Source organism: Oreochromis aureus, linkage group 4, assembly GCF_013358895.1.
Source record: "Oreochromis aureus strain Israel breed Guangdong linkage group 4, ZZ_aureus, whole genome shotgun sequence".
In the NCBI taxonomy this organism is placed as follows: domain Eukaryota; kingdom Metazoa; phylum Chordata; class Actinopteri; order Cichliformes; family Cichlidae; genus Oreochromis; species Oreochromis aureus.
Window position 1 is genome coordinate 5,796,123 of NC_052945.1, and position 8,766 is coordinate 5,804,888.

General features: G+C 42.5%; 1 protein-coding gene across 1 annotated transcript in view; it reads right to left on the bottom strand.

The window, feature by feature from the left end:
* Positions 1 to 8,755, bottom strand: part of slc1a9 (solute carrier family 1 member 9) — a 32,561-nt gene extending 23,806 nt beyond the window's left edge. The window contains exons 1-2 of the mRNA XM_031750982.2: positions 8,411 to 8,755; positions 2,155 to 6,118 (exon numbers count right to left, since the gene is read on the bottom strand). The gene's annotated coding sequence lies outside the window, so the exon portion shown is untranslated. The remainder of the gene's footprint in view (positions 1 to 2,154; positions 6,119 to 8,410) is intronic.
* Between the last annotated feature and the right edge of the window lie 11 nt (positions 8,756 to 8,766).

Genomic DNA, 8,766 nt, shown 5'->3' on the forward strand with positions numbered 1-8,766 from the left:
TCCATGAACCGTGACACTTTATCAATACACGGAGTTAGAAATAAAGTGATAAAGAAGATGAGAAGTTTCAGGTTTGTCATTCCAGAGCGCTGCGTCGTAAAGACTGGAGGCCCGAGGCTTTATGAGGAGGGGTGGAAGGGGGGGTGATTTATGAGTGTAGCATCTCAACTGTCATACATGATGTTGTATAACAACGTGACTTTGCAGACATTAATAAGGAAGCATTCTTCGGTATAGTATGAAACCCGCACAGCCGTTTCCTTGCTGGCTTGGCACACACAAAACTAGAGTAAAATAAAATGACAACGAAACGAGAGTACTAATAAAAAGGGGATTTTATACATTTTTTATACATTTTTTTTTCTCTTTTCTTTTTTTTTGCTATAAAAGTCAAAATGAGGTTTCTCTGCGACTTGAAAATACATAGAAAGTTCTCTCTATATATCTCCTCTGGCCTTTGCTGGCAGCACTGACTGCCCTACCTCTGAGGAACAGCCCAGTATACATGCAATTAAGAAATATGAATGTTTTAAATTAACATGGTTTGTGTTAAGTCTGCACTCTGTGATAAGGGCTATCCACAACTGTGCTTTATTATCGCATTTTGTATTTTAAAATGACTCAATTAATTTTACTTTCTGCTCATTCATATGATGGCTAGGCAGCATTGGGACATTGCAATAGCTGAAGATTTAACCAACTGGATGGTACCTCCAAGCAAATAATCAAAAGCTGCTGATGGTGATTAGATTAGATTAACAGTAGACAACAGCAGAACAGAAAAACAGAAGAAAATCAATTTCCACTACCACTGAGGTATCTATTGACCTGGGAGTCTTGTAGAATATGTTTTGCTCACCGGGAAAACAAAATCAATTCAGCATCAATATTCAATATTAAATCATTCTGTTTATGAAAGCATGTAAGATATGTAACATAACGCTCATGACCTTTCAGATTTCTGTCCACTTGGAGTGTGGATACTCTGGGGCTCAACTCTAACACTTAGGATTATCACCCTGAGTGCTTGGGCAGGGATTCGTGAGCCCCTGATTTTGATATAAGTGGGGAAAAAAAACCAGAATGTCACTGCTAATTAAATATGTGGGTACAACACACAAAGTTGCAATAATTCCAGGAACACTGTAACAGTTACTCAAAAGTTGTTTTTTTGTTTTTTTTAAGACAAAAGGAAATATAAATAATCACAAAACCCAAGAGCTATGTCTAGACCTCAGTTGGCATGTTAAATGTCAAAGTTCATGACAGTCATCTTCTTCTTCTTCTTAAGCGCCTTACTTTTTTTTCGTAAAGACTGGAGGCCCGAGGCTTTATGAGGAGGGGTGGAATGGGGGGTGATTTATGAGTGTAGCATCTCAACTGTCATACATGATGTTGTATAACAACGTGACTTTGCAGACATTAATAAGGAAGCATTCTTCGGTATAGTATGAAACCCGCACAGCCGTTTCCTTGCTGGCTTGGCACACACAAAACTAGAGTAAAATAAAATGACAACGAAACGAGAGTACTAATAAAAAGGGGATTTTATACATTGATGCACATTCAGTTAACTTCTGTGGTATCTTTAAGGATTGCTCACTACAAAAAAAACCCAAAATTAAAAACCCCAGAAATTCTGATCTGTAATGTGGACTGCTGAGCAGATGTCACTTGTTGCTGAGTCCATTCTAATTTTAGCTTAAGGATACACAAAAACACATTCAGCAAATATTTAGGTCAGTAAGATATTCATTATGTGAAGGATTCTTTAGGGTTGAACTTTAAGTGTCAATTTAAGTGTATACGAGAACAATATTAATATAAGAACAAGACTTAAAAGACCGCACAGATGCTTTGTACTGCAATGCCATTTTACACAAAAGCTAAACAAACATAAAATTTGTTTTTATTCCACAAATTGCACAAAAACGATGGATGCAACCACCGTGACGACATGGTTTCCCGACTATGTATTTTGAAACCTCAGCATTAGTGTTTTAGTGAGAAGCGACCCAGAGAGCAGAGCAGAGGGTGGAGTGCAAAGTTATCAGTTAACACTAAAAAGCTTGGCTAGCAAGCAGCATGCATGAGCTGCACAGGTGCAATCTGCTAATTAGTGACACACTAATAAAATATTAGAATTTCACTCACCACAACTGGAGCACAAGCTTCTCACATAGGCTATACTGCACAGCATTTGTAGGATAATTCTGTTAACAAATGTCTAAAAGCCAAAGAGAGACATTTGAGTGGTTCGATTTAGGGAACTGAATTAGTGCAGGTAAGGTTAATCAATGTTAATCAAAGCAGCCACATCCATAAATCTATACCTTACGAGAGAAACTATAACCAGAGATCAAACATTGTTTGCAACACACTGTAAACCTGTTTTTTAATGCTTCAAAGCTGAACATCTTAATGTGGACGTCTGTGAGAACTGGCTCGCTGATGGAGTCAACCTCAATTGCTTTTTAGACAAATTGCATTGGATTAATTTTTCTGCCTCACAGGTTTCCACTTTTCATGTAGAGTATTTGTTATCCTACCTTTATAAGGGCATATCTTTGATTATTACACAAATTATACATTAACAAACACTAGTTTCTACTCATAACAACATCACAGTTATAAGCCAGATGTTAGTGCATTGTGTACTGTATTCTTAAAGTCTTGGCATCTACTGAGTTTGATGTTTTTTATCCGGTGCCAGCAACAACAAATTTAAACTCGCACACATGAAACTGTGCAACCTACAAGAATTTCAAACATACCCTTCCATGCACACCCACCGCTCACACACAGTCCCACAGGAGGACAGATGGAGAGGGGCAGAATGGGAACAGGGGCTTGTACAACTGGGCCGGTGTTTCCATTGTGCAGTAGGTGAGCCGTAAGTCTATCCTCTACTAATTGCCAGACCAGTTCAAACACAAAGTCTGCCACTGAAATTCAATCCTACGGGTGTTGTACAGTGAGTAAAGTTTACAATGTGTAACATTTTTTCCCCCGTTGGCAAAAAAAAGGGCACATGGAAGAGGAGGTGAGGGGATGGAGAGGAACGGCGAGGGCAAAGGGGAGAAACCGAGGAAGATGTGGACTGTGCCGGCGTCATGGAGGATGTAACTGTAAATAGATCACTCACTATTTAGGCTGCATGTCTAATCTAGGGGATCCAGACTGAATGAAAGTGTAGCCTCTGTAGGTGGACTGGGTCCTGTAACAGGACACTGAGGAGGCACAGATAAGGAGACGAGGAGGAGTTACTGAGAGCTGATCCGCGGGAGAGAGAGAGGTGCTGTAAGGGGAGAGGTAACAGCGATGCAGACGATGTAAACAAGACGTGCAGAGTGTGTGCATGCGTTGTGTGAAACCGTTTCGTAAACTGACAATGACCCAGCTACATCGCACATCACACAAAATCCAAACTGAGAGAGACGTGGAACGAGGCAGACTGCTATGCAATGCAACACAGCGCCAGTCTGCATTTTGCACCCATTTGAACCTGTTTCTAATTAGGCATTAAACTGAATTACCAAACCCCGTTCTCCTAATGAGGGCTTTGGAGCTTTGATGCTCATATTCCCTCTCCCTCCCAAACTGTTTTCCCGAAGGTGAACATTCCATACGCTAATTTCAGTTTCATGCAGGAAAGACTTGTAGCCGCATGTGCTGTTTGTTTGTCAGAGCGGCAGTGTATCGGTATGGGCGCGTGCGTGTGTGTGTGCATTCTTGTCTTCGGTGTACATGTGCGCTGTTTGCATGTTTATGTGTGGTCTGGCTCCAGACCCTGTCATCCTCTTTGACCTTTAGTAAGCTGTGAAATTCAATTTCAGGCTTGGCTTGCTTTTTGTGCTCAAACCTACACCTGTGCTAAATATGTTCACGGGGAAACTGGACAGCAGCTGAAGTGGCGCGCACAGGGATGTCAAAGACAGACAGACAGGCAGGCAGGCAGGAGGTGATGCATGAATGACTCCCCCATGAATGACCTCACCTTTGACCTTTACCTCTTTGCCACCGTGTCTGGCGACTGGGGCATTTCCAGGAGGCTCTGGCTAATTGGGTCAGATTGCGGAGAACGGAGCATTACGCCTGAAATTGGAAACACATGCAGCTATACCTCAGTGTGTACGTGTGTGGTAGCACTGGCAGTGCAGTTTTCATTAGAGAGGGTTTTTTTAGGGGTGAGCAGGAGGTGGAATGCGGCGGGTGTGAGGCGAGTGATGGAAGAAACACGGAAAAGGATTGAAAATGTCAGGAAATCAGGTGAAGACACTAAAATAAGGATCAAAGTGAGTGAAGATGGAAGAGGAGATGATGGAGGACTGACACCAGGTACCTTGGGGAGGCTGAGGATGTGTAATTGAGGCCTGACTTGGTGGCTCTGTTGTGGACAGACAGACTGAGAGCCTCGCCCTGTCAGCTCGGCTCAGCTATTTGCAATAATTGCTATAATAGCTACCTTCCAATTTCGCTCGGATCCGAGTTTCAAATGCAGGAGGATGTCCAGTGCAGAAGCAACAAGCTGATGTCTGATGGCGCTGCCTGTGGGAAAGATTCATCACAGGGGCCGAAGGGAGTAAGAGTGACATCTGGAAACTTCAAAATGAGAACCAGTTGAAGATGTCGGGATCCAAAAGGTGGATCACGTGTGGAGTCAAATTCAATTGCTCCTCTGAAGGGAGAGACTCTGTACAAGGCAGCGCTGTGCTATAAAAGAAATCTGTTTGTTTGTTTTCTTTACGGGGCTTTAATAAAAGACCGGAAACCTGTTTCAGTCATGATACTGTTGTTTGCTGAAAACAGAAAACCACTGTACAGCACTGAATTTACCTGCTAAATAGTGTGGCTTAACTTTAAAGGGTTTTGATGACTTAAGGATTAAGGAAAGCTTTTAATGTGACGTGTTAGAGTGGTAGTATGAAGCAAAACTTGTTCTGTGAATGAATGCCTGAGATAAACCTCTGGGTCTCCTCGGTTGTGAAACGGTCACAGTTACATTTGCATGTCTTAAATATGCACGCGAAAGCCCGAGAAAAACGCATCCCTGCCTTTTCAGTCATCGCTTTGTCTGAAGGTGATTCCCATCCACACCGAGCTAACAACTTTCTCTTGCTCTGTTTCTCTCAACCACTCAAACTCTCATTGATGCACCCCGAGGTGGAAATATCTAAGTGCACGCAGGGCAAGTTCAGACAGGGAAGGAGATAGAGAGAATGGTGGGAGGGTTGAACGGATTTCGAGCGACTGACAGTAAATGCCAAGGGGTAGGAATGCCGCAAAGGAGACACCAGGGAGTGTGTATGTATGTGCGCGCAAGTGTTTGTGTTTGATTGGCAAAGACGATCCCGAAAATTCTCAGAAGATTCTCTGCTTCTACTGTACGCTGGATGAGGATAAGACAAACAAAGCGTGTGCACATGAAGTCATGTGCGCTTGTGCAATCACTCAGTGAGTACAAGTATATCAACGCCGCCTTCCATCTGATGGTCCTGACAGTGTTAAATGTCTCCAACTCAGAGTGAAGACTGCACTTTAGTCTGCCTCTCAATACAAGAGTGACCCGTTTTAGCGGCCTGAAAACCCTCTTTTCACGATCCCCCCCTTCTCTTTCTGTGTCTCCTCTCCAGGTCCCTATCTCTCCCATCCCCGAACTCTTTCATGAGCAGTCTCTCAGGGGCAGGGTTGTAACACAAGCCTGCGCTCTTTTGTCTCCATTCTTTTCCTTATCCTTTCATCTTTTTAAACATTCAGGGGGAAAGGGGTTTGGTGAGATGGAAACCACTACTTGGTAAAGGAAAGAAAGAGATAGCATGTGAGAGAGCAAGAGAGAGTGGGAGGTGGGATGAAGAGGGGAGGCAGAGTAGACCCCCACCCCATTCCTCTCACTGCTCATCTGCCAATTTATGGCTCTCCTTTTCAACAAGGCCATTCAAGGTGGGGAGGCTCAGTGGACGCGCTGTTCTCGCAGGTCAATAGCAATGAACCCTCGTCTGGTCTGTATAGGGGTGACTTATCTGCGCCGAGGACCCGCTGAACTGTCTGTCAGCCTGTGCGTCCTCTATAGACCTCCATTGTGACTCCTACGGGCCTTGGCTGACTTTCCCCTGAAGACCTGTGAGCGAACAGAGTGGCTAGTCAACAACTCTTATTTTCATCCTTCCAGCTTTAACAGTACATCCGAACTGCCTGCATCGCAGCATTCTCGAAGATCAAAGCAGCAAATATCTGCACGACTGAATGGAAGTCAAAACCATGTGAAAACATGAACTAGCTCTGCATCAAATAACACATAATAACACACTTAATGAGAAATATGCAAATTAATACAGAGTATGCCAAAAATACGTCACATTGAAATATAAATTACATCCTTTGGATGCGCTCCAAAAAACAGACACCTGCTACTTTGCCTGTAGCGTCAACAAATATTTTCACTATTTCTAAGCAAGTAGCTTTCAAATACACTTTACGGTTAGTAATAAAGGTATCACTGTTGAAAACCTGCAACCATACAGAAGAAAATCCTGCAAAAAACTTGTTTTTAGCCAGTGTAACATTTCTTATCAAATAAATGGAGATTAGCTGCTTGTTCTTTTTCATTCATGCAAACAAGTGGGGATAAATTAAGGGGAAAGAATTTGAAAGATTTTTGGGGGGTTTTGATGCAACCTTCCCAAAGATAAGGCTGGTGAATACCTTGTGAAGATAAGCTGATGAAATTTAAATGAAAATTGGTTTTAACAGCATGAGAATTATTTCTCCTTTCGTGCATGGTAATAAGAGGAGGGAAAACAAAGAAGAAATATAGACAAGGTGCAAGCAGTTACACACAACTGATCAATTTATTTGATGTCCTGAAGAAGTGAAGCACATTCAGGAAATGCAGCAACGTTTTTAATGGGTTGTGGCACATGGATTTGTCCACCGTGTGTGCATTAACGGTTTTAGTCTCTATGTTGTGCAGCTGGAAGGCAGCTCCAGATTTCACTTCAACCTCAAGAAAAAAAATGTGATGCCTGTGACTGTGATGTCATGCAATCGTCACTGAATTCTTGTTATGAAGGCTCAAGCTGAGTGATTTGGCAGTCCCCATGCTGGTGTTTTGAAACAAGACTTGAAAAGCAAGTGATGGACTGACTGTAAAAGTAGTAGTAGTACACTGCATGCTCATTGGCTGATAATTTGTGATTGACAGGTCATTAGCTAATGACAATATCCTGGATTATCACCCCTTCTAATAATGACTATAATTCACAAAAGCAGCTTTAGTATTACCTGGAGCTAATGATGGAGCCCTTAAGACTATCAGGAAATTGGAACATATGACATCATGCACACATTGCTTGGATGTGATACAACCACTATTGGTAAGGGGAAAATATATATTCCCAGACTCTTGGGGCTTCTGAACATCACTAGGTGAAGTGGATTGCGTCAGAAACCTCCTTGTAACTGCTTTGGTTACTAGCAGATTGTCTCAATCACCCGAAGTTTGCATGTAAGGCACCGTCTTCTGTGCAAACACTCGCTAACTATTAGCTGAATGGCAGTAAAACTTGAAAAAATGGAAATGGATGATGTACTGCTTCAAAGCTGCATCAATTTGCTAGCAACAAAAAGGAGGTTTTCGGTGCAGCACCCATTTTGTAGCCAGCATCAGTTGGTGAAAACCTTATTGCAAATGCAACTGAGCAAACTGGTTGGGGAGTACACATTTTTGCCTAGTGGGTTCCATGTTGTCATTCACGGGGACCTTATTCCTTCCCCATGCAATGTCACAAAATCTGGTTAGTGGTCACATGACTCCAAAAAATAGATAACCTTTTCGCACCTCATAAGTTTCCCATGAAAAATTGAAGCAAAGTTTAAGTCACTTTGGTGCCTTAAACCTTTCAGACGCAGAAGCCTTAGACACAAGGCTAGTTTGCCAGAGTAATTCAAGGGTCCCCATACTAATCACCACCTAAAGTCCTCAGATAAGGAGGCCCAACAATCTAAACACGAACATGATGAATTATAGCCTCAGTGCACAGTATTTTTTTTTGTAAGTTTTTAATCATCTTGTCAGAGTATACAGTATCTTCCTGTTGTAATTTAGGGCTATTTACTCTTTCCTAGGATTTGATGTGCATGCCAACATCGAAATTAACCTGTAAGCACTCACATCTCTACGTGTCTTGCAAACATGCCTAAAAATCTGGCACAAGCAAAGAGGAAGCAATCTGAGAGCAGACTTGGATTTGGCATTAAAACACAGAGTTACATCTTCAGGTTTGATTGTGCCAAACGGGGTTATGTTGCAGCCTCACACACTTGCAAACGACAACCGTGCAGAGTTACGGCATCCAGTACGGCTACGGCTGGTTTGTAATAATTTACAGTTGATGCCCCATAATGAACTCACCGTACTTGGATCTGTGCCCGTATTACTGCCATTCATATAGGCTGTTTTCCTGTGAAGTGTGAGGCGGGGATCAAAAACAGGAGGGGTGACGGTTAAGATCATCTCATGGCCACGCTTGTTAATTCCAAGCTAGCAAAGATATGTGACTTTGTTTTTGGGCTAATTGCTGTTTTCTCTTTTACGTGTCTGTTTAGGAGCGGTTGTTTCATACATCTGCTTTCACAGATGTTAGTCGCCGAATGCTCCAGAACTCTTATCCATATTCTACTAAAGGATCCTGAGGGGGGAAAAAAGTTCGCCCCGTCTTTGCGCTTTCACCGAGAAACTCAGTAGTCTCAACTGTGTCGAGCTAGCAG